This window comes from Manacus candei, unplaced genomic scaffold, assembly GCF_025592945.1.
Source record: "Manacus candei isolate 608988 ecotype Guabito, Panama unplaced genomic scaffold, ASM2559294v1 h1tg000047l, whole genome shotgun sequence".
Lineage (NCBI taxonomy): Eukaryota > Metazoa > Chordata > Aves > Passeriformes > Pipridae > Manacus > Manacus candei.
Window position 1 is genome coordinate 5,929,826 of NW_026138095.1, and position 24,883 is coordinate 5,954,708.

At 46.1% G+C, this 24,883-nt stretch overlaps 1 long non-coding RNA gene across 5 annotated transcripts in view; it reads left to right on the forward strand.

The window, feature by feature from the left end:
- Positions 1–18,304: 18,304 nt before the first annotated feature.
- LOC127475627 (uncharacterized) overlaps positions 18,305–24,883 on the forward strand; it is a 33,933-nt gene continuing 27,354 nt past the window's right edge. For 2 of the 5 annotated variants that reach the window (XR_007906258.1, XR_007906260.1), the window contains exon 1: positions 18,305–18,567. This is a non-coding gene — a long non-coding RNA (uncharacterized LOC127475627). Of the gene's footprint in view, positions 18,568–24,039; positions 24,187–24,883 lie in introns of all 5 variants that reach the window. The other 3 variants (XR_007906257.1, XR_007906256.1, XR_007906259.1) reach the window with 2 other exon arrangements.

Consider the following 24,883-nt stretch of genomic DNA (forward strand, 5'->3'; position numbering starts at 1 on the left):
TTCTTTTTCTCCACTAGCCCTTACAATTAACCCTTTGGACTGCTAAGTATTATTTAATACACACATTGTGTCTTCCCACGCATTAATTTGGGTGGCAGTAGCAAGGTCTTTCTGTGTGTATTCTGTTAGTATGAGGAGGTTCACCAGTCCCCCTGGGCAAGGCATTCTGAGGATTGCCAGTGAGAATGTCCCTGTGCCTCAGAAAATGCAACCTGGGTAAGAAAACCAGGTTCAAACGGGCAGGTAAGGCAACCTGGAGCTGTGCTGCAGAGAGCACTGGCTCAGTGTGGCTCCTCTAGACTGGAAACACAGCTTCAGCTTGCACTCATGGGATGAAAAAAATTTAAGAGAAAAGCATTGGGTAAGGGTTATGTTCATAGTTGGCCTCACCTGAGCTGTGGCTGGAAGCAGCAGCAAGTTTCTCCTGGCTTGGTTGCTCCTCTTCTCACCTCATAAGACTCTCTGGTTGCACAAAACATCCCTAAAACCTTTCAGACTTGGGCTGGTCTCCAGCTCTTTGAGGCAGACCCAAAGCCCACCTGACCCCGCGCTGCTGAGACGGATGTGAAAACAAAGTTGGTTATTTTTGAGCCATGAGTAAGATCAAGATGCACATGTCCCCAAAGGCAGCAGGTCCTGCTGCACGAGCCTGTCACCCAGGATGGGGAGGGTGACCGAGGGCAAGCCCTGCAACACCATCTCCAGAGAAACAGCAACCACACTCCCAACAGCTGGCAGAGCAGGGTGTACACGGGGTGCCTTGTGCCTCACTAGGCACGGGGCATTTGGACAAGGATGTTGCTTTTATTGCCTTTTTTATGTGTTACCTCTTTCATTTAGTGTATGGCTAAACCAGGCCATGGAGTAAAATTCCCAAACACTGAGGAAGAGGGATGAGAGCCTGGACTCCCCGATCCTCCAACCCAGTAAGCCCAATGATCATCCTGGTCCTAAGAAAGACAGCAGCAATTTTGGAAACTGAAGGTGATGCTTTTGCAAGGGCTGGTAAAACCAAAACCAGCAGGAACTGGCTTGCTTATATTTTGATTTTTAAGTGTTTTTGAAGGATCTGTCCCATAAGGATCCTCAATGCTGTCAGCTCCAGCAGCTACCAGGTATTTAGCTGAGAGGTACTTTGGGAGGCAGAAGTTCAGAAGAGCATTCAGGCGTGTGCCCATTGGAATGGCATCCAAAAATGGCTCAAAAACTTGCTTTCATTTGGGAAACACCCCAGCTCAGCAGGCATGCTTTATTGGAAAAGAGAATTTCAGTGCTGAAAAGTAGGATAGAGTTTTCTGCATTGTAATTTTACCTGTGTGAGGGCTTGCAGTCATTTTTCTGTATCCTCCTCCTGCCATTAGTGATTAAAAATCTGGGGTTTGCATTTTATTTTTTATTTTATAGTTTCTTACCATTTAATGAAAACAGTCTTCAAACATTAACATTAGAAGGTCAAGGCAGGGAACTAGTTGCACTCCAGCAGCCTTCAGGCTTCAAAAAATACCAGGGATCTTGAACTCACAACACCGGAACGGTCAGGACAGGGTTGATGGAGACAAGAAATCTGGTTGCCCTTTTCCTTCAGCTGCAAAGGCAAGTTCATGTTTGTGCTGCTCAGTGAAACGAGGGATCAGGGGGAGAATTTGGCTTGTGATGGGGGTCGGCTGCGATGTCACGGCAGGAGCATCCCGCCCATGCACGGGGTGATCTCCCGGCCGAGCGCCTTTCCCTGCCCTTTACAGCCGGCAGCAGGAATCCTGTCGGGGCTTGCCAGTGCCTCAGCTGTGATTCCTCGGATCGAATGTCACGATACGCGCCGTCCGCATCTCTCCCTCCTCTCTGCAGCGCCCGGGCAGCTGTGCTGGATGTCACCTACACCAGGGACCGAAGCCCTTTGGGCTGGATTACAACCTGGGAAATGCTTGCAGCTCCCCAAGGAGCCTGCGATGGTGCTGGCTGCCTCCTCGTGAGAGCAGCCACCAGGCCACCCCAGGGTGCAAATCCCGGGGGTGCAGCTCAGTGCTCCGAATATCACCCCTCAGGTGCAGTTTTCTTCACCACAGCACGTCTTACTTCATGCATTTATTTACTGTGAGTAACAGCAGTGCACTTTTACCCAAACACTTCTGTTCTGCTGCTTCAGAATTGATTTTGCAGCTCAGGCCATGGGCTTCTGTGAAGATAAGCTGGAAGCAGCCCAGTCTCTGGCCACTGACACTGGGAGGAGTTCGGATCTGGGTTTACTCAGCTTTGCTTGTCTCTCTATCATCAGCCAAACCAAAACCTTTGATCCAGCTCTCCATGAATGGTGGTAAACTTTGGATCCAAACTCCTGCAATAAGCAGTTGTTTGCCCTGGCTGGAGGCTTAAGACTCTGGAGGAAAAGATATTTCTAGGTATTATTCCTAAACAGAGAATGACAGTTGAAAGGAGAACCTTGTCCAGCCAACTCATGTGTCCAACTCTTTGGCTTTCCAAAGGGGAAATAAGTAACTGGATTGAGACAACAAAGGAGATAAATGATATTTAACTGGTACTGTAATGAACCTCAGCGATCTGCCTCTGTGGACAGCCTGCAAATTCATCTCCATTGCCATTCTGTGAGCTCTTAAAAGAGGCTGTGAGTTATTCCCCAAATCCCCTGAAACACAATTGGAATTGAGCAACCAATTCCCAGTGGTCTCATTTGAAAAATCCCAGCCCTATCCCTACAGGGAGGTAGAGCCTCAGGTTAAATATACCCTGAAAAGGCTTAGAGTTCTCTGTGTGGGATAGCAGCAGGGAGAGGATGGTTGTGTCGTGCGTCATTCACAGCCCATTGAGCCCGTGAAGCCACCAGGTTTGGTTACCGGTTCCTGGATAGCTGGGAGGTCAATTTGGCCACGGGAGCAGAGGTGGATTTTGAAATGAGCTCTGTGTTGCTTGACTGCTGCTACGAGTAGTGAAAACAACAGGCTGGGATGGGTGGAAAAGAGAAGGTAATGTAAGACCTGGTAAAGGATCCCTGTGCTCCTTGGGAGGCAAATTGGAGTTGCACACACTGCAGGGCCCCAAGTGTGTACCCAAGCCCCCAGATGGCTTTGAACCAGTGGATTCAGGCTCACACCCTGGTGTGGCTGGGGGCATCAGCCCCTCCCAGTGCATGGACAGGGTTTGCAACGAGGTCTGAGCTTGGCCTCACTGCCACAGCACCGGCCTCTCATCAGAGCCCTCTTGGCAACACGGCTGCCTGCCTTGCAAAAGGCTCAGCCTGGTTCCTGGGGTTTAAACAGAAAGCACAGCAAAGAGCCAACAGCTCTTCCAAAATGACTTTTGAATTCACTGTTGGGGGATTTGCCTGAGGTAAAGCACATGAAAAAATTCCCTCATCTTGGTCTCTGTGCAACCGTCTGGCTGCTTGAAACTTTAGACAGAAAAGAAATGAGACAAACATCTGGAGACACCCTGCTATCTTTACTGCCTTAATTTGGATATAAAATACCAGGAAAGTCAGTCTTCTGGCTGTATATGTTCTTGAAGTGCAGCCAAGGGTGCAGTGAAGGAGTAAGTGGGGATCACCCCCCTCTGGGCAGCAGCACCTCTGCACACTCACTCTTATGTCTGTCCAGCCTCCAGGGAGCAAAAAAGCAGAAGATGCTCATTCTCCCCCTCCAGCTGTGCACACCCAGATGTGCACAGGAAACTGAAACAGAAACTGGGCCATTGCAAAGAATGCGCAGAAGGCACATGACACTGCGTATGTGTTTGTTTTTAAGATCATCTCTTCATCCTTTCTTCATTAAAAAGCAAATGGCATTTCACATCTCACAAGCCCTCCCTTTGCAGTTCTCTAGCAACCCTCTGTGTGTTAATTAGATCAACTCCACGGTTTCTTTACGAAGTGGGGAGGCTCCACAATCCCCATTTTCTCGGCAGATCAACCCTGTCAAAGCAAACCACCGCTCAGTTGCTCACTCACACGTGTGTCCCACACATGAGGGTGAGCCCAGCTGCTCCACCTGCCTCCACACGGCACACGGACACGGCTCTGGAGGGATGGCTCACCTGGAAAGGCAGCACACACCTAAACCTCACATCTGCTCCTCTAATTTACACCTCACTACACGAGGCCAGGTGCATTTTAATAATTTCCTTACAGGTGTTTTCAGTGAAAAGTGGGAAGGGAGGGGCTGATTGGTGGCATCCCTCTGACTGACGTCCCAGTCCTGTCCCAGCCCTGGTTCCCTGGGTGGGTGTGATGCTGAAAAGGACCAGTGGCCTTGCAGGCCAATTTGGCCCTTCCATTGAGCACAGCCACCACCAATGCCTTCAGCTGCCCTGGGGTGGGCTGGAAGGAGGAGGGGTGAGATGTTGAAGGTATTGATGCAGAATGGAGGAGACATTTGACATTTCCACGACCTGTAAAATCCACCTGCAAGCTTGGGAAGGGCAGACTGAAATGTGTTTGCAAATATTTGGTGTTTGTCAGCAAACTGTGATTGCTCACCCGTTCAGAAGGTAAAAAAAAGGGGACATAAAACTAAATAGACAGCCAAAACCTTAGTAGGTCTACAAACAGCATTCCCTAGATTTAAGCTCTGTCAGTGTGGCCACTTTCTCTGTATGAGGAATAACACAATTTCCCCCTGCTACGTCACGTTCAGACATTGTGCTTCCAGGGTTTTGCGAAGATTAATTATGTTTATGCCATACAGTAGAGTTTTACCACTTAGCCACGGATTTCCAGCAAGAGAGGTTATTTCCTAAGGCATCGTGTAGGGCTCAGCACAGTCCAGTAAATAAGCTGATGACTCCCTTAGCTCTGCTCCTTGGGCATTTCTTAAAGTGCAGCCTCGGAGCACACTGTTCTTAAATCAAAGCATAAAAATAACCAAACCAATATCGAGTGAATTGTAGCAGCTGGAGGAATGGAGGCAATAAAGAAAGTTAAAACAGCCCCACAACAATATCCTGTTACCAGAGAAGAATAAGCAATACTCTGTAATGGTGAAATACAAAACCCTTCTTGTGAGAAGGCATTGATTTTCCCAAAAAGGAAAGGGAGAACAAACCGGAGCCGTAATGCAGCATGTGTGGGCACTGAGAGGGTATAACGATGACAACACTGGACAAGCATCTCATCTCCAAAAGCTCAGGCTGCGTGACCTTTAGCAGCATTCAGGATTGTGTGTCTGTTTAGGATGTCATTAAACAAGACAGGCTTCCTCCAGCTGAACAGTGCGTAGAAGTAATTGCAGCGGGTTTGAAGAGCGAGATTCCAGACTAGCTAGTCAACAAACTGGGAAAAGCAACGTGTCAGAAATAAACCCAACACAGAAAACTAGTTTTGGATAATAGCTCTTTACCCTGTGTTCAAGTTAGCAGCCTGGTTTCCACGACATGCTTAGTACAGATCCCAGTGCTTGGTGTGCTGTAGAACCGAGGGTGGGATATGAACATCTTTGAGGCAAATTTAGATTAACTGGAACAGTCCTTAGGATCTTGGTAGTTGGGCTCAGGGAGAGTGGATGGCTGTGTGATTGCTGACAGCTTTGCAGTTCTGTGTGAGAGGGAGGGAGGGATGGCAGAGAAGTAAACCCAAGGTTCAGTACTCCAAAGGTAAGGGTGGTGCCACGAGCGTGTCTCTCGTGGCTGGGTAAGTTATGGGTGGTGTTTGAAAGCCACAGTACAGAGTAGAATAATGAGGGTGAAGAATTGTAAGGTAGCTTGAAGACTGACATTAATTACCCACTAATTTTCTAGCTGTGATCCATGAAACACTTGTTGCTGATCCCCAGACAGATGGCTAGTCACATAGGACGGGCTTCTCCTCTTTATTTCCATCTGCTATATTTCATTAAGACAGCTAAAAATAAAAATATCCCTAACGTTATTTTTCCATGCAAACTACTGCTACAGTGATTTGATGTGACTGTGAATAGAAGAGTTTCCAAGAGACAAGATTTTCTTAATTAATTTGTGATCTGTGGCATGAAAAGTGACTGCAAATCCCTACACGAGACTCATCCTGAGTGCTACACTTACTTCTAAGTGGTATTTATCTAAAGGAATCGGTTCAAAACAATTTTTTTTTCTGGAGTAAGGAGAGAAAAGAGGCTGCTGTCTCTTCTGAGCAGAAGAAGTTGCCATTTTTAGGTTCTAACCAGTTGTAGATGGCGCCTACGAAATGGAGATGTAATCAAGGAGATCCTTCAGGCATGAAGCCTTCTTTCCCTCTGTGTAGTGGAAATATCTCCAGAAACAGCTTTTCTGCACAGCTCCAAGCCTCTTGTCAGCCTGCAGAGTGCCCAAAAGCCCCCTTAGGGGGGAATGCATTTTTGGGAGGTTGTTTGGTTCTGTCTTTCACAGATTTTTTTTGGCTCTAGCAAATGTGTCTTTGTGTGTGGGGAAGCTGGGTTCTTGCACACACAGCTCTACCAATTTCAGAGTGTAGCTCCTGATGTACTGAAGAGTTTTCCTGGGAAGTTAAGGTCCCCCCTATCCAGATTGCAATTTGCTTATTTTCCAGAAAGGGACAAAAGCCTGAACCATTTATGTGTTGATAATGCTTTCTGGTCCTTCCATGCCTTTCCCACAAATTCTTTCAGACGGACAGAAGCTCACTCTGATTTCATGATGAAGAAGATTCAGCATGTTTTAGAACAAGGAACTGTGAAGTGGCTCAAAAGCCCCAAAGGAAGCATAAACACAGGGAGCAGGCAGCCCAGCAGTAGCAGCTTGGTGTGATGAGGAGCTCCAGGGACTCAGCTAACACTTGGTCTCCAGAACTGAAGGTGAAATCTGGGACTGGTATCTTAGACCTGGGCTATTTTTGTCCTCAACTACACAAGCCATTGCCACAGACCTCCTGAATGGTGGCCACAGATGCTTATGGGAGATGAGCTCTGTTACCCTTTCAGAGTTTTCAAGGGCTAAAGCAAGAGTGTTATTTTGGACACCATAACCCAAAGTACCACTCGCACTGTGTCTTAGTGACACTGCCACAGCACAGGCGAGAAACTTAGTTCTCACCCCTCCTTTATCAGTTGCTTCAGCTTAGAAAAGCAGGCGATTTCCTCAACCTCCTGGAAATGTTCCCACGAGGAAATTCCTCCTCCCAAGCTGTAGCCACAGAGCCAGTCACACAATCCTTCCCTCCCTTGGATCATGCCATTTCCCCATTTGCTCGGGCTCACCCCAGCCCTTCACCCCAGGAGAACCTTTGGCTCTGTTCTCCTGCCTGTTCTTCCTCCTCCAAGAGCAGTTATTTGAGTTCCACCCTAAAAGCACACTGACTTAGGCCCCAGTTTGGCAAAGAATTTTATCACATGCTTGAGTGCAAGTTGACTTAGACCTTCAATCTGTTTTTAGCTTATCAGAGCAGGGGTGGGCAGAGCCCTCGTCCTCTTACGCACGCCCGGCTCTCGTGGAGCTCGGCCGTGGACGAGCAAAGAGCGATGTGCATAAAGTTGAGCAGGAGCTCAGATAAGCAGGACTGCTGAACTGGCCTCCATCCAGCTTGGTGGTATGCCTTTTAAGACCTAATTATCTCCACACAACACTGCAGAGGTGTCAGCCCCGTGGCCGTGACACACAGCAGGTTATTGGGTGATTCTACCCCAACTCGCCGCTGCTGCACAGAAATTAAACTTTGTGTAGTCTGTGCCTTGCTCAAGCTTTGCCTTGGATAATAGGAACCTTGAATAAGGACTTCAGGGTTAATACTTAATAACTTAGGAGCAGGGAATGTGGCTAAAGCAGGCAAAAAAACAATGATTGCCTCCAGTCCAGGCAAAAAATAATGCATTAATACTAGAGTCAGTATTTTATTCTGCTTAAACCACAGTGAAGCTGGACACAGCAGCACCTCGTTTTCCTGTAGGGCCTCATTAGAAGAGAACAAGGCTTAATGACAATAGCTAAAGAAACAGAAAGACACCATGGATTTCACTTAGCCACTTGGAACTTCTACCTTCAAAGTCTGGCATATTTAATTCAGCTCATATAAAAATTCCAGTGGTGAAGGGTGGAGAAAATTGAATGTTGAATGAAGACTTTTGTTTTCCCGAACAGAGCTGAAATGAAGAAGAAGCTGGGTGGTGACGATCAGATTTCTCCTATAGGTCAGAAGTTCAATGTATCATCGGATTTCATGTCATGGGGCTGTTCTGTTCCTAATTGCATCCAGGCAGGACTCTGCACATCAGTGAGCTTTTACTCTGGGCTCCCTCCCTAAGATATATACTGCAGTCAAAGTAGTAACTAAATCATTTTAAATGTATTTTTAAGGGTGAATCATTACCTTTCAATTCTATAACAGAGCAGAAAATGAAATTAGTTGCTGGCTTGCGTTCATATAAAATATGAACTCCAACACTTAACTGGATTGTCTCTACAGCAAGTTTATTTTGCACAAATTTAATACAAGTATTAAGCTACAAACCTCTAGTAGCTGTGATCTCAGATTCAAAGGCATCTGGAACCTCACAGGGACAGAACCAAAACCCCGAGAAATGTGGCCTGAGGGCTCATGGCCCGACCCCAACCATCAGTTGTGGAGGGTGGATGAAAGAGTCTGAGCTGAGCTGAGTTCGTGAGGTAGGTGAGAGGGGGATCTGAGCAAGCAGCACTCTTCAGCACAGGTCCCGAGTGATCCCACTACATAAATGCATGAATTATTTATACATCTTGGGGAGAGAAGCTATAGCCACATCTCAAGCTGAAATAAAAAAAAAAAAAGAAAAAAACAACAAAAAAAAAAAACCCCAAACCCAACAGCTTAGCACTTAGCTGATGACTGACTTTTTGAATAATTTAAATTCGACAGAGACATCCATGGTGGACTAGCATGACCTCCTATGGACATCTGTTCATCTGCAGAATTAAATGAGACCGAGTGAGCGTGTGAGCTGCTCGCCCAGCCAAATCACAATATTAAATTATGGCAGAGGAACACGAGCTGTTACACAAGGATGCTGTGGGGCCACGGCTGAGAACCAAGCTGGGGTACCTCACCTTCATCCAGCAGCTAATGGAGGTTAAATTACCAATCCCAAACCAACTTTACGTTGTGTATGTCTCCTCCAGAGCACCTCTCAGCACACCCCTGCTTTGAGAAACCTCTCTTGCACGTGGTATTCAACTCTCAGAGAGGTTCTACCCTTCCTACCTCCAGGACAGACCATCTTGCGACCTGCAACACGTTCTCTCCTTAGTAAATCGTCTTCCAAACATTTTCATCCTGAAAATAAGGGTTTCACAGGTTTCAGCACACTCTGGTTTCCCATGCTAGGAAGAATGAGGCTTTTGCTGGTGCTGTGGGACAGCTTTGAGATGCAGCTTGGGAGAGCAGTGCCAGCCAAGAGGAGCAGGACTGCACAGAAGACACGTCTGTGTTCCTCGGGTGCTATGACTTTCTCCTGAAGCCAAGAAACCTGAAACTGCAGTGGCAAGTCAGACTTCCTCCCGCGATGGAGTGGAGGCAGGCTAATTTTAGTCACCATGCTCTATGCAAATCATCATTCTGTAGCCGAGTTTATTTTTTAAAGCGCTGACTGCCAAACTTGCTGCAGGGCACAGACTCTTCATATGGGTCTTAAAGAGGTTTGAAACCAGCCCTTCAGTCAGTGGTGCTTCATTTCAGATACAGGGGTGGCAGCTCAAGGGGGCCCTGTGAGAAAGCAAAATTTCAATAGGAAAAGGTATAGGTGATAGCTGAGACCATACACTGATTTTTTGACTTGACAGAATTAGCTGTTAGTGGGGTTTTTTAATATATTTTTGATTCTACATATAATTTTTTGTTTTCCCTTGAAAGTTTCCCTCATGAGCTGCATGCTCTGGGCCCACAGGAGATGCTGGGAGTGCTGGTGTCTGGATCACACCGGGTATCTGTAGATAAAGGAAGCAGATCACTACTGGGTTTGAGATTTATTCTTCTACATATCTGGCACATTCACAGAGTTCACTTTTAAGTGGGATTGATCTGACTTCCTAGGAAATAAGTAGTTCTTTAAAACATGGCTATTAGGCTGTGATTCATGGCACTCATTTGAAAGGCAGTGGCAGAAACGGGGAACATGGAGCAGCAGCAAGGCAGGATGTGCTTCCAGGAAGCCCAGGCTTCACCACGGACAGTAAATTGTTACATTTCTCTTCAATATTCAAAAGATTTAGCATGCAGACTTTGATCTGATAACTTTCATAGAGTCTCTATCACGAGTCATGCTATGACTGAATTGTTCTTTGTGTTTAAATGAAACAATTCTCCATTATTTCTTATCAACCTATCATAGAGACTGCCAGGAACTTTCCTTTCTCAGCTTTAAGAATAACCACTTCCAAGTTTGATGTCTTAACCATAACCTTCAAGGCATTTACCCAGATCCAAAGGGTGGATCTGCCTGGACCTGAGTGCAGAAAGGGACTTTGAATCCTGAACTCAAAAAATGAGGCAGGAGAGTAAAAGCAGGAGCTTGTTTCAACTGTGAAACTATTTTAAAAGGCTATTCTGTGTTCTGTGGCTGATTTTGAATCTTCAGCCTGAGTGCTTTGGATCTGAGGCTCGAGCCCTAGTGAGTGGTCAGAATTTCTGCTTGGAATCTGCTGTGGGTTTTAGGAAAGACTTGGAGAAAAAAATGAACATGGCAAAATCTAATTTAGATATAGTGGTTGTGAAATACCTGGTTGCATTTAGGGCATGGAAAGCTGCTATATTGCTCTGAATGCAGGAAATTGCTGCATCGTGCATTTGTTTCCATCCAGGTGAACAATCTGCTGATTTTGTAAGAGCCCAGCCACACTCAAGAATTAAAAATAAGTGACTGTAGGACTGTGCATACAACACGTGGCCGGCCATGGAAGGGAGACACTGAGGAAAAACATCTTTTCCAGAATAAAACTGTGGAACAATCCCAGCAGAACCCCATTCCCCTCCTTTAGGGGGACTCCAGGAGCTGGGTGGGTGCTGGATATCAGTGCCTGAGCAGCCGTGGCAGGACTGGGGTGGGGGGTGCTCACAGGAGAGGGGGCTCAGGGGGGGCTGAAGGCTGGAAATGATTCACCTGCCTGATTTGCATCTTCCCAAAAATATATCTCCCATGGAAGTGGAGCCATGTCCCAAATGTGAGAGCGGGGAGCAATAAGGAGCCTGTGTGGAGATGAATGGCGTGTCTGTGCTGCCGGGTGTTCCGCTGGGACGGGCAGACCCGCTCCCCCTCCGGCGTGGCTACACTGCTTCTGTACATCTTCTGTGCCATTTCATCGCCCCTCAGCTTCATATTAAATCTGACCTTTCCACTGCACTTGACTGGGGAAAGGTAATCACCTGCTTTGCTTTCTTCAGGGTTATACATCATTGTGCATGACAGGCAGATAAGTGTACCTGGAAAATATGGTTGCACGTGAGACCGGGCAGCAAAAAATATCTGCGAGCAGGTCAGGATCCACTTGAAGACCTGCCAGACCTGCCTGAGCGCAAATACATTTTTCAGGCTGGGTGTTTAACTCCCACTGGCTCCCGTGGAAACTCAACAATTGCAGAATATCTTCTGCTTTGAACAGAAAGAGTCCAGTGCCCCCCTGCTGCAGCGAGGCCCTGAGCGAGCATGGGGAGGGCGGCTCCTGTGATTGATGGTGTTGCAAGGAGTTGGGAAGTTAGGAAGGAAGAAAAGCAGTCTTTTAGGTTTCATGCAGTGGATAGAGATGGATCTAAATGCACCACTATGCAGCCCTTGGTCTGGAACTGAGACTGTGCATTGCACTAAATAAACATCACCCAAAAGGAGTTTAATACCTAAGTGCATTCATAAGCATCAGGGGGGAATGTTCCCAAGGGATAACAATAATCTCACACAAACAGCTGTGTTAGAGCACCTTTATAGAAATTCAGAGACTTCTGATTAATGCAACTATAAAATGTATGCCTCTAGTGTAGATTTGATCTGCTGGCTACTGATGATATTTATTGCTGGAACATGGTGTCAATTCCAAAATGATGGCAAAGCTAATCCACCAGGAAAGGGGAAGGGTCACAGTGTGGCTGCTGTTTTGGTGAAGCAGTACACAGCTCTCTTAAGCAATGTTTACTGTATACATCCAGGAGCAGAGTAAAGGAACCTGCAGTGTGCTCAGCATTGCTACAACTGCTTATTCTTATTCCTTTTCGTAGTATCTTGATATAGTGCCATCCAGAGTGCCTGGATATTCAGGATATAACCTCTAAGGAGGGACAGAGGGGATGGGGTCAGCTGCAGCAAATGCAAGGGCAAGGCTCCTACAGCTTGGGCTTTGAAACACCTTAATTAAGGTGAAGAAAATGCCTTGGTGTCACAGCTTGTTCTACTTGCTTTTCTCGTGTAGAAGCTCTACTTAATGCTGAAGTGATTAAAGAATAATCCAAGTCGATACAGAAGCATCATCCAATGAAAACAAAGACAGTTTAGCTAAAATTGGTTTGAAAATGCTCATTAATTAAGCTAAGGTAAATTTGCATAGATGTGGGCTTGCTAACACTCTTTTCCCCCTCTTCCTACCTAAATGGGACTAATTATTTCTCTAATTGTGATGTAATTGTGTGGCCTTGGGATCATTGATTACAGGTGCACTCCTCCTCTTGCTGTTTTGCCTGAATCCAAGCAGAAGAGAGGGATGCTCCTCTGGGATGTGCTGCTACTCCTTTTGGCTGCAGCCTTGACCTTAAAAAAGAGGAAAAGAAAAAAGTGAGTAAGCTGAGCTATTTATAGTCAAGCTAATTATTTTGATGTGATATGACAGCAGTGGAGCCTGTTTTCTCTTCACACAATTAATGGCAGTGGAAGAAGCATTCAATACCCTTTAACAGTGTTTGGTGGCTACAACACAAACCTTTGCTTAGAGTTTTAAAGATGCAGGATTTTGAAACACAGGAATGGGGGGCACAAGGTGTGTTGTGTTTCTGGCTGGTGTGAGTAGAACTGAGGAGCTGAAAGGGAGGTGCTGCTGTTCAAGAAAAAAAATCCCCAGTTTGGGGGGGGAAGGTGGCAGCAAGTCTGCAAACCACCATGTAAAATCCTGCAGGTCAAACCTCAGGTGGCTTCTAGGGTGCTTGGTGGACACCAAGGAGTTTGAAATACTTTACTATTACCAAGTAGGGGAATTGAGTTAGAGCAGTTAACTTGCAAAGCTAGTAAGATACCAGAGAGTGACAATCTTGGTCCATGGTCTCTGATCCTTCCAGAGAAAATGCATTTACACTGTGCTTTTCACTGTTCCTTACCTGTCTTTGTGCTGTTCCTGTGCACAAATCCCAGGAGGAATAACCAGCTGGGCTGCAAATAAACTGGGGAAGGTGGAGGGGACAAAAGGGGATGTCTTGGCTGAATTTTTTGTTGCCTCTGACTGAAGATTTCTGCAACAAAAAAACACCCCCTGAGCACTGTGATGTGTTTTCTAGGTCTCTGGGGAAGTTGTTAATAGAAGCTATTCCTGCTCTCTGTTTTGGAGCTGGACAAGATAGATTTTTTCCTTCTTTAAAGTTTTCAGATTAAAAAAAAAAAAAAAAGCGGAGGGGATCATTTCCTTTAACCGAGACAGAATTTGAAATCCTAAATTTTTGTGAGTTATTTCTGGTGCAAAAGCACTTCACTGTTGAAGCTCAGGCCCTCCTTCCCCTTCCAGGTTTATAAAATAGCTTTTCTTCCTTGCTCCTCACCACCCTCGGGGTGTCCCACAGCTTGTCCCTCTCCGTGACCACGAAACTCCTGCCAGAGGATTTGCTCTGTGTTCCTGGTCTTACTTCGCTGTGGCAAGAGAGGAGGAAAAATACCCGCTCTCTCCTCCTTTTCCAGCTTCAACTGGGTCCCTGAAATCTGTGCTCTTCTCGGGTTGCTTCTGGTGACCTTTCAGGCTCTCAGAAAGCAGGTGCTGTTTGCGCAGCCTTTACGTGACTGTCGCTTTGTTTCCCTCTGATTTATCCTTTTTAAACCCCCGGGTCAGGCAGTTGCAGGTACAGTGCAATATTCATGAGAGGCTGATTTATGCAGGCACAAGGCTGTGCAGTGGGATTATAGGGTACTGAATGTTATATGCAGCTTTAATTTCTTTTTATGACCGAAGGATACAGCCAGCGTTTCTCAAATATGGAATTTATGAGAGCCTCATTCATGCAGGGTTTAAAGGGCCCCTGTCTCTGTGCCCTGCCATGGGACGAGCAGCCTGTGCAGCCTCTGCCAGTGAACAAAACTATATATAAAAACACATCCAGAGCAGTTAGTTGGACACTGAAACGGCCTCTGCACACAGAGCCCGGGCAGTCCTGCAGGATTTATGCAGCCCCAGCCCTCCTCCAAGTTACAGGGGCACAGAAAAACAAACTCTGTGAAATAATTGAGTCAAAAATCTTCCAAGCAGGCATTTTCTGAGCAGTGCAGTGCCAGGGGTTAAGTTCAGGACTTCTAAAAGGTACTACAGTGCAAACTAAATAACAGAGGGTATTTGTGGCAAGTCCAGACAACATTTGGCCCTCCTAAGCTCCAGTCCTGTGCTCCCACCATCACAGCTCGTTCCTCTTCTGCCCTAATTTTGCGCTTTGCATCTGACCTGAGAGTCCTTTCTCCCAAGAAGGAACCCCTCTGCTCACAGGAGGAGCAGGGTTTGTGTGCTTGGTGGGTCCCCAGGCACTGTTGTCCGCCTGGAATCTGCATTGGAGGTTATCCAACAGCCTGGCAAAAAATTCAAGGTGTTAAAGGCAATAATATGGCCCTGCAACAGAACGTGCATGTCTGATGTGGTGAATTATCCAGCCCTCTCCTGCCTGGAGTGTTACACGTCAAATTACATGTACTTGCATCCCACACAGCTATTCTGGGGAGAGAGATGATTCTTTGGAAAGTCACTAAAGTTTTTGTAGTGGAACTGGAACCAGTGGTATATTCAGAAACCTCACAGCAGGTTCCTGATAGGAGATGGCCCCGGTAGCCTGTGAGTGTCTCCAGCTCCAGAGTCCCTGTGGGAGGGTGAAGGGGACCTGCTTCAGCCTCCATGAGCACAGTGAAGAGTCATTTCCAAGTTTGGTGTCTCACACCAAGGCTCTTTCTGTTTGTGGCACTCCAGGATGGTCAGTGCCAGGCCCAGTCCTCATCTCATTGATGCTTTTTTTTTTGCTGTTGCAAACACCTCTGAGTCCAGCCTGGACAAGAGGAAAAAGCCTTACCCATTTCAGCTTCTATTTCTGCAGAAGGGGAGCTTTTCTTTCCATCTTCCCTCCCTTGCCATGCCATCCAGGAAAACAAAAAGGCACTGCTAACATCTGCTCTTTTCCCCTCCTACGTTCAGGCTCTTTCTGGGCTCCCTATTAAAGCCCTTCCCACACGGCAGCGTAGGCAGCCTCATGCGTGTACATCCCGGCGTACAATTTCTCCCATCCCCTTGGGAGCAACGTTTGCAAGAAAGTGACTGGTGAGGGTTTATTTTTGCTCCTTGCCAAGGCTTTGGTTTTTCAGGGGCTCCTCGTTCTCCAAGCGCGCCTCCTCCTGCGGCGCCCAGCCCGTGCGCCGCGTGCGGCGGGGCTGACACGGATGCTCATGGAGACGCTGGGAGTGGGTGGAAAGGGATGCAGCAACGTGTGTAGAAAATTCCCATTGCTAAGCTACGCTCAGGTGCGTTTACTTCTACCAAGAGGGGTTACTAAGGAAACGAGGAGCCGATTTCTGGGGAGGGGCGGGGAGGGGGAAAGCAGCGGTTCCCAATGAGCGGCAAACGCTACACTTGTCCTTCAGCTTTGATGTTTGGGGTCTGTTCTTTGGTCCCTTTTGAGGTTGTTTTCACTGTCCCGTCCCAGTCCCGTCCCTGGGGCTGTGGCAGGGTGCAGAGCCCTCACCACGAAACACACACGAGCGCTCTGAGTCACTCCTCCTTCTGGCAAAGGCAACGGGAGAATCCATCTGGGCTCGTTCCATCCAGAAAAACTTGCCATGTTTTGCAATTTGCACTTTTTTTTTTTTTTTTCCCTCTCTCCTCTCCTCCGATTTGGAGCGGGTTGGCTTTTTCCGAAGCTGGCATGGCTTTTTTGTTGCAACAGGAAAAATCCCCATCAAAATAAATTTTTGCTGGAAAGTTTAATCTGAGAGGTTCAAAGCTGAACAAAGCTGCTCCTGCAGGGCGGGGAGCTCCACGGAAAGATGCTCTGCTGTTTCCCACAGTCCCAGTCAAACCCAGTTGCCAATTATCAGTTTGTGTGTGCATCTTGCTGAGGATCTTATGGGGTAAAAAATTCCGTAGGAGATGGCCTGAAGGGTACAAAATAAAGGCAGGGGGTTAAAGGAACGGGAAGAGGTTGGACTCGCTGCTCTGGCCCGGGTGATGTGAAGCAGGTTTTGGGGTGCTGGGGCTCAGACTGTGCAGGCAGGAGTGACCTCCAGCCCACCCAAGACTTGCCAGTCAGTGGAAAGGAGTGATTTACTGCATCAAAAATAGCAATTTTCCTTGGAAATGCAAGAAAATTATTAATTGCACCACAAGGTGCAATGTCAAGAGCACCTACTTCATAACATCAAACCAGAAGGGGTTTTAAGATACAGCCCTACTTTAAAAGGGGAAAACATACATTTTCCAAGTTAAGAAATCAGATCCAAATGCTGCAAACAATTCAGAAAATGCCGTAAAAGAAACATGAACAGGAGCAACATCATTAAAAAGCAACATTTCAAAAGGATTTTTAATCCCCAACTGAAGTTCTCCAGTAGAGAAGCAAAGAAAAAGAATTATTCGTTTTTTATTTTTAATTGTGTTTCCTGAATAGTGTGTTTAGGTTGGGGGGATGTGACATAATTGTGTATTTTCCCACCATTCAGAAAGTATAATTCAAGTTATCACAAGGAACACTTGCTCATTAAAAGAAATAATCTAAGCTTGCAAACCTGATGGGTTTTACAGTGTGATTAACTTGCTGGCTTCCAGAGTGTTTAACTCAAACAAAGGGAAAGTTCAAAGAGAATGGTTTGGTTTATCTTAGTATATATTTTTTTTTCCTGTGAACACAGAAAAATACAAATGACAGTTTATGTTGTTTTTGATAGATTTACAATACCATTAGATTGCACCCAGGCCATCCTGAAGACGTACTTCTTTTAGTCTTTCCTATCAAGCAATTTAAACCCCCAATTCACTGGAAATTAATTCCAGAAGAAAGGAAGGGAACAGATTGTTGTTCTTCCGTATTAGCTGTTCTTGCTAACCCTTGTGTGCAAATGGCAATGGGGATGGAGGGGGGGGAAAAGAGATGCTTGTAGCAACATATTTATTTTGCAGCAGGGAAGGGCAGTGTGGAATTTTTTTTATCTGCATGGGAGGGTCTGTATCACAAGTGGTGACACACATTGCACGTCCAGCTGTGATGGTTTCTAGTGATACAGAAGGTGTGTACGAAGCAGATCACATTCTTCTAGAGGGATCAGTGGTTTTCCTGTGGGAAATAACAGATTTTACCTGAGCACTGAAGGGCTGCTCCATCCAACTTGATACACAGGACTGATCCAGAGCTGAAACCCGTGAAAAGTCCCCAGGGCAGCTGCAACTTCGCTTGCTCTTGCAGAGGAATAAACTGTCTTTACACAACTATATTTATCCGAGGGGTTGCACGACTTTAGGGTTCTGTTTCAAACAGAGCATTCCCGAGGCAGGTCCCTGGGGGGATGTGATGTGGTTACCCCTCCTGGGAAATGCAGAGATGCCTGAGGCACATTGGCAGCTGGGTTTGTCCTCATTGAGCTTTTGGGACAGGTTAAAAGTGCTGTTACCAAGGTCAAAAGGGAAAACAAAGGAAGTTTTTTGATGGGAAGTTTCATAGCTTGCTTCGGTATCCTATATATTGTTTTTAGGAAGCATTTTAAAATTACCTGAAATGCAGTTGCATGGTATTTCCAGCAGTCACAGTCTGACTTGAGATGTCACTATTTTGCAGTTTTTAATAATAATGAAAAAGCCCTAAAGTGAGAGTTATGCTGCACAGTGGTTCGGATTCCATTTTTGGGTTTGTTTGTCTGGTTTTATGGTAATATTTATGGTGTTGTTTTAAAACTGAAACAGTTGAACCAGCGAGCATGGTCACAGCTTCCAGTTTAGTAGATCAGTCATTATTTACCTGGGGGGGAAAATAAAGTGACAATATTTTCCTAACTATCCCTGCCTGACACCCGATCCCTGGGCAGGTATCTCTGTGCTGAGCTCCCTCCACCTTGGCACCAGCACAAACCCCTCTGGACCTGCCAGATCTCCCGGGGTGGTGAGGACAAGTGAGCAGTGGAAATATTTTTGGGATGAGCTGGGATTCCCTCTGAGATCCCAAACAGCATGAGCAGTGTCGCTATTTAGAACAGCTTTGACATTGCTGGTCCATTCAGACCCCCCGGCTGCTCCTTATCCAGCAGCAGCTCAGTGGTACCAGGATTCAAGGTTTTGTGTATTATAAGGAAATTCAGAGCCACATGAAGATGAGTTTGAGCTTAAAATCCCACTGGAATTTGCCCAGATGCAGTTGGTGTTTCTTTCACGGCGAAAACACAGCTTCAGCCTTATGAAGAATTGCAAAATACCTGCTTGTCCAAACAAACAGTGAGTAACCCAGACTTCACCCAAATGCTCTGGTTTCTCAAACAGGCCCAGCCCTAAAGCCCTGGCTGTGAACAAACAGCATCTGAAAAGTGTGGTGTGCTTAGAGCACTCAATTAAAAATAAAAAATTAAAAAGAAATTGGACATCAAATAAAAACAATTTTAAGAAAAAGTGCATATTATTCCCTCAACAAGGGATTATTGCCTGAATGAGGATTTCAAACGCAGGGCAAGAATTTCTGCCCTGAATTTTAAAAGATATAATGTAATTATTTATTTATTTTTTAAATTTAAAAAAGTCCCTGGGCATTGGCAGTGCTGAAAGAAGCTTTTTAAAACCAAAGTGAAGCTTTTCAGCCTTTAAGAAGTGCTGACAGGGAGAGAAAACACTGGCATCTGCCTTTCCTCCTGTCTTGAGGGTGAGGGTTCAACTTCAGCCCCACTGAAGGGTGTGTGACCTGACCCCGGTGTCCCTGACAGCCTGGGGCTGAAGGCACAAACCCAAAACTCCATGAACTTCTCAAGGTCATTTTTTGGCTATTTCACTTTTCCATGTGCTCAGAAGGTTGTTACCCAGCACATTTATTATTTATTTGGGTGCTGAAGGGACAATGATCACCTGAGACCTGATGTTGGAGCCCTTGTCCTGTAGTGAAAGGGTCACTGTAGTGACCCTTTCCTTACCCTTGTCCTGTAGTGAAAGGATGTGTCTAGTGATCCCAAAATAAGCAGGGCTGTCTCCAACCAGCACATTTCTCAAAAGCTTTTCCATGAGACACCACTGAGATTTCAAAACAGGGTTTTCCTGCAGTGGCAAATGTGAAAATACACTTGAGCCTTTGCTCTGCTGCTCATGGAGACAACCAGGGAGAGATCAACAACATGGAGTGTTGGAATGTGGCACCTCAGGGCTCCCTTTCACTTGTCTTCTGCAACAGCTTGTGCTTCTGGGAATTTTAAAGCCAGAGCTGGGAACGCTGGCATCAAGCAAACCTAAAATTCTGCATCTCCCCAAGCACCTGTGCAAAAATAAAAAAAAACCCAACATAAAAAAAAAAGAGAAAAATTACAGATTTATACTATTCCAGCAATGGGGCAGCAGTGCACTGTGAGCTTCAGCAATGCCATTGGTGACTCTGATTTATTTTTTTTAAAGCCTTTAAATATTTATACGAAATTGCTCAGGAAGGAATTGTTTGTCATTCTTTTTAATTGTTGACAAAATTTCAAGATCAGATTTTAAGGAAAACAACTGGTTATAGACACTTTATGGCTTTATGGCAAGGAAAAAGCCCAGATCAGCTGTGCTGGCACTTGAGGTTTATTTGGGCTATTACAGTTAATAGGAAATGCCACTCTCCTAAAGAAATGACATTTTATTTTTGAGGAAAGTTGCATGGATCATAAATAATAATAAGTCTGTGTGTGTGATCAGACAGGTGTGATAATAAGGCAGGTGTTTGGCTGGGGGGTTGTTTTTTGGGATGCCCTGCTCACCTGGGTGCCTTGGGTGCACATTCAGGGTGAGTTTGCTCTGAAGCTTCGAGTCAGCAACGTGCTTTAGGTTCAGACCAACACAGGAACAGCCACGTTTCCTTCTCTTTGGGGTCACTGAGTTTATGTATCCAAGCTCCAAATCAGCCCAAGTTGACTTGAAATGCTGCCAGTCCAGTCTTAGATTTGCTAGACTCAGACTAACCAGGAAATCTCCTCTTGATGAAAGTCTGGGGTGGGGGAGAGGGCACGATCTCTGTGTTATATGAGCTCCAACAATTTTATCTGCAGACAGTTTAGTAGTCAAGAGACACATTAAAAAAAAAAAAAAAAAGGTAAAGGTTTGCAAGGCACAGCTCCATTTAATGTAAACTCTACCTAAACTTTGCTATTTTGTATTAAGACATCTGAGAATGTGCAAACCCATTTATCAAACCTTTTCCACGAGAACACTCCTGGACACCCCATCTCCTGCCCAACCACCCCAAAGTGGTGAATCCAGCTGAGCTGTGCTCATCTGGGGATGATTCCCTATGGAGGGGGCATCACCATCACCCCGAGCTGGGATGGGAGCCCAAAACCCACAGGGAGGCCTGTCTGGGATGGAGGTGTGACTGTGATAAGTGTGGATTTGCACAGAGCTGGTTTGGCAGGGCTGAGACATGAAGGTCACGGAGTAAGGGAATCTGGGGTTATTTATACATGGGGTGCTCTCCACTGAGAGCAGCAACATTTGATCAGGGACCTCTCCCAGATGGAACCCCCTGCCCCAGGGGCACACACTGGACATATCTGTTACCAGCAGGTCTCCTCCCATCCTGCTCTGCAAAATAGCCCTCTTTGGGGCTGGACTGAAGGGCAAACACGTGAGGCTGAACCTGTCTGACCCGGTGGCAGCATTGGTAGCATGAGCTGGGGGAAAAAATCCATCACAAATTGGGTCCCTGCAGCTGAAGCATCTCTCATCTATGTGCAAATGCTGAACTAGCACAAGGCAAAGTTTCTTTTTTTAAAGCCCAGTGCTGGTTTGTGCAGTTTAATGATTTCCTCAGATATCTTTTTAGTTATTTATTTCCACTCTCTAAAGGCTCCTGGCTCTTTAACATTTTTTTAATGGTATTTTCTGAGCGTGTTCTCAAATTAAATGCTGCTGAAAGCTGTGTTGCTTAAGAGGATGGGGGTTTGCAGAGCACTTGGGCCTGATTCAGCAAAAGCACTTGATTATCTTCAGTTTAATTTTACAAAGTAGTTAAGCACATGCCTAAAGCAAGGTATGTCCTTAAGTCCACCTCTGCTCAGCAAAGCATTTAAACACGTGCTTTGCTCTAACCAGAGACAAGGGAATTTTAGCATATGCTTAAATACTCCCCAAACCTGGAACCTGAGCAGCTCTGGCAGATGATTACCCTCCTGCCTTGCTGGAACTGGTGGCTCTGTCGCACTGCTAAAAACATTAAAAAAATTCCTTATAATATGCTGTTCCTTATAATATGCTTTCTGGCAAAAGCAAGAGCAGCTCCTCCCCAGTTTGGGGCTGGAGGGACTATTGCCAGGGCAGGGAAGGGAGCGATGCTTTCTGAGTGAAGCTTTGTGGTTGTGCTGTCGTCTTGCTCTATATTTGGATGTTGTTGTACAGGCAGAGTGCAGGTCCCTGCCTGAAGCCTGTGGGTGTTGCTGAAATACAGATGATAAATGGCTTGTGTGATTTGACTGAAGCCACTTGGCTGAGTACATGGAGCCCTGTTCTATTTGCTGGATGTGCCAGCTGTGGTGGGGGTTTCTCCAACACCCCTTCTGCTCTAAGGATTCAAGTGTGTTGGTGTGTTTAAGACTGGAGCTTGCTGGAGGGAAGCTCAGGCTGGAGATGTTCAGGGTAGAGTTTGGCACTTTGTCAAAACAGCAGTGATGGTCTGATGCTGAGTCCAGCAAAACCAGGCAGGTTGGGATCAGCAGGGCTTCCCCCAGGATCACCTGTTTGGTTCCTGGGCATCTCCTGTGCTGAGTTGCTCTGAAACCTGGGAGATTGACAGCACTTGGACTCTCAAATCAAATTATCCTGGAAAGTAGAAAGGCTGCAAGCCTTGACTGAGCCAGAAATCAGTATTTTCTGGGATTCAGCAACTGCCTTAAATTGCAGTTTCCCTAATCCAAATTTGGAAAAAGTGCCATTCAGACTTTTGATCCAGGCTTGCACTATGATTCCAGCATTCCACAGCTGCCCTTCAGTGGTCAGAAGGGGTGACACCATCCTGTGTGTAGCTAGGTATTCCATCACCCATGTGAGCAGGTGCCCATCAGCTGTGGGTAAATATAAACTTTCCTTCTGTATTTAAAATAAAAAACCTTCTTTAAGAGCAGTGCACCCAACACCAGTGGTCTCAAGCATCCTCTCCATTCCCCACTCCTGTGTGCCAGCATCATGCTCACATGGGATCCAGGTGAGTGTGGTGCCAGCTCCCATCCTGCTCTTGGAAACCAAAGAGATGATGAAACACAACACTTTGGGTTCATTTGCTGGTGCTCTGAATAAAAGCTACACTTTCCAACTTAAGGAGCCTTGTAATTCCCTCCAATTAAACCATCTGATGATCCCATAGTTCTAGCACCAGAGGAAGGACTGGGAAAGAAGAGCAAATGGATTAAAAAAAAAAATAATTGTGGCAATTTTCAGGTGGGAATGATCCCAGTACCTCAAGAAAGATCAGATCTATTCTCAGCTGTCCAGCTGAAGCTCATCCTTTGGACAGGACAAAGTGAAAGTCTATATCCAAAGAGCTCTTGAGGTTTTTGGATTCAGGGATCTGCCCTGGTTGAAGACTCCCTCCTTGTCTCCTTGGCTGGTCCCCCGTTGTTTGCCTTGGCTGCACAGCTCCATCAGTAGAGACTCCCTGCTTGGTTTTGCCAAGGCATAGGGGACATTTAACAAATCCCATTTATTTTTCTTTCAGACTATTTTCCTTCCTTGCAAAGCTCTTGGCTATTCCTATCTTTTTTAAAAGTCTTAAAAAAAAAAAAAAGTTGTTTGTGGTGTTAACAGTATGGAATGAGCTAAAGCTTTATGCCATTTTTAGCACTCTTGGAACACAGAGAATTGGAGGAACTGAAAATATATGCTTAATCGCCCCCAGGAAAGACTGCCATAATATTTTGGGTTGCATAAGCAAACTAAATTGGAAATCTGGAATCTATTCAAGACCTTTTGATCAGGGAGCTTTGCAAGTGCAGAAAAGTAAAAACACAGACAGATGGGGATTAGAGTTGAGCATCAGGAGAATAATTTCCTCTTTTAATTTCAGTTCCGCCAACATATAAAAAGCATTAACAACCCAGTTACGTAACGTGCGTCAGAGCCCGGCTGTAGGAGCAGGACTGCTCCCTGTAATTAAGCCATTACACAGCCCAGGTTTGCTGCATGGAGGTGGGAGCTGCTCTGCACAAGGGAAAGAAGCCCCCCCACCCCCCATCACCACCAGCACCTCTCCAAAAATCTGGGCAAATGTCCTGGCCAAAATTAGAAGCAGTTATGGAGGCTAACAGGAGCCGCAGGGGGCTCAGGGGAAAGTGGAGTCTGCTCCGAGACACCGCTGGGCTCACAAAATCCAATTGACAATCACTTGCAAACCCCAATCCACCCTATTTTTCTCTGTCTTTGTCGCTAAATCAGCTTCAGTGGGAGAAGGGAGATTAGGCTGAGGAGCCAGCGGAGATATTTCTGCTGATTGTTTGACGTTGGGAACAATAGTCCATAATATACTTTGTGTTGTTCTAATAGTGGGATCTTTGAGAGGAGGCACTGCAACATCCAAAGGCTGGCAAGAGTCCTGCAAATTTGAGGCTGCAAAGGCTGGCAGATCAGATTAGATTTCTGTTCTTGCCTGTTTTACTCTACTGGGAGGATATTTTTGTGTGCACTGGTTGATGCAGAGTGATGCAAAAAAGCACTAAGAGGATGGTTTAAATAGGACCACTTACATTTCAGGATCAACTCACTGGACACGGCTTCTGAACAGGTTTTGAAGAGTGTCTGATACCCCAGAACATCCATATTAAGAACTATTTGCCTACTGGGATCAGCTCCCCAGACTGCTGATGTCTGCAGTCTTTAGATAAAAGCCACTCCTTCCAGGTAGCCGGGGATTTTTAGATGTTTTTTGGGGTTTTTTTGCATGCAGATTTAACTGCAGTTACTTTTGCTTGCCTTTCACTCTTATTACACGAACTTAGATGGGAGTAGGAGTGAGATTTCACGGACTGGGGCTGCTTCTCTTCATTTCAATTAATGTGGCATAGGGGAAAGGATCTGTATTTTTGGCACTGCTTTATGATACTCTGCAGAGGCATAAGCTCAGAGGAGCCTTCAGGAGCAGAGATGCCCTGGGTGATTTCCTCCTGCCTTGAGAGGAGGAAAAGCCCAAATTGGTCAAGACAAATCCCTGGAGCTCTCCCACTGTGCTCCTCGCTCCAGCCCCTTGCAGAAAGGATACAGTGGGGAAATCTCAACCTCCTGGCAAACCTGAAACAGTGTCAGAGGGTGGCTGGTAACCCCTGCAGGTTAGAGCTGCTTGAAGAGAGCTGCTGTGGGAGCAGCCCTGCCAAGGAGGACTCGGGGGTTTTGCTGATGAGAGGCTGGACATGACCTAAAATGTGCACTGGTAGCCCCAAAAGCCAATCAGAGGAAGTGTCACCAGCAGGTCGAGGAAGGTGATTCTGCTCCTCTGTGCTCTGCTCTTGTGAGACCCCTCAGACCTGCAGTGCTGTGTCCAGCTCTGGGGTCTCCCAGTGTAAGGAGGACATGGACCTGCTGGAGCAGGTCCAGAGGAGGC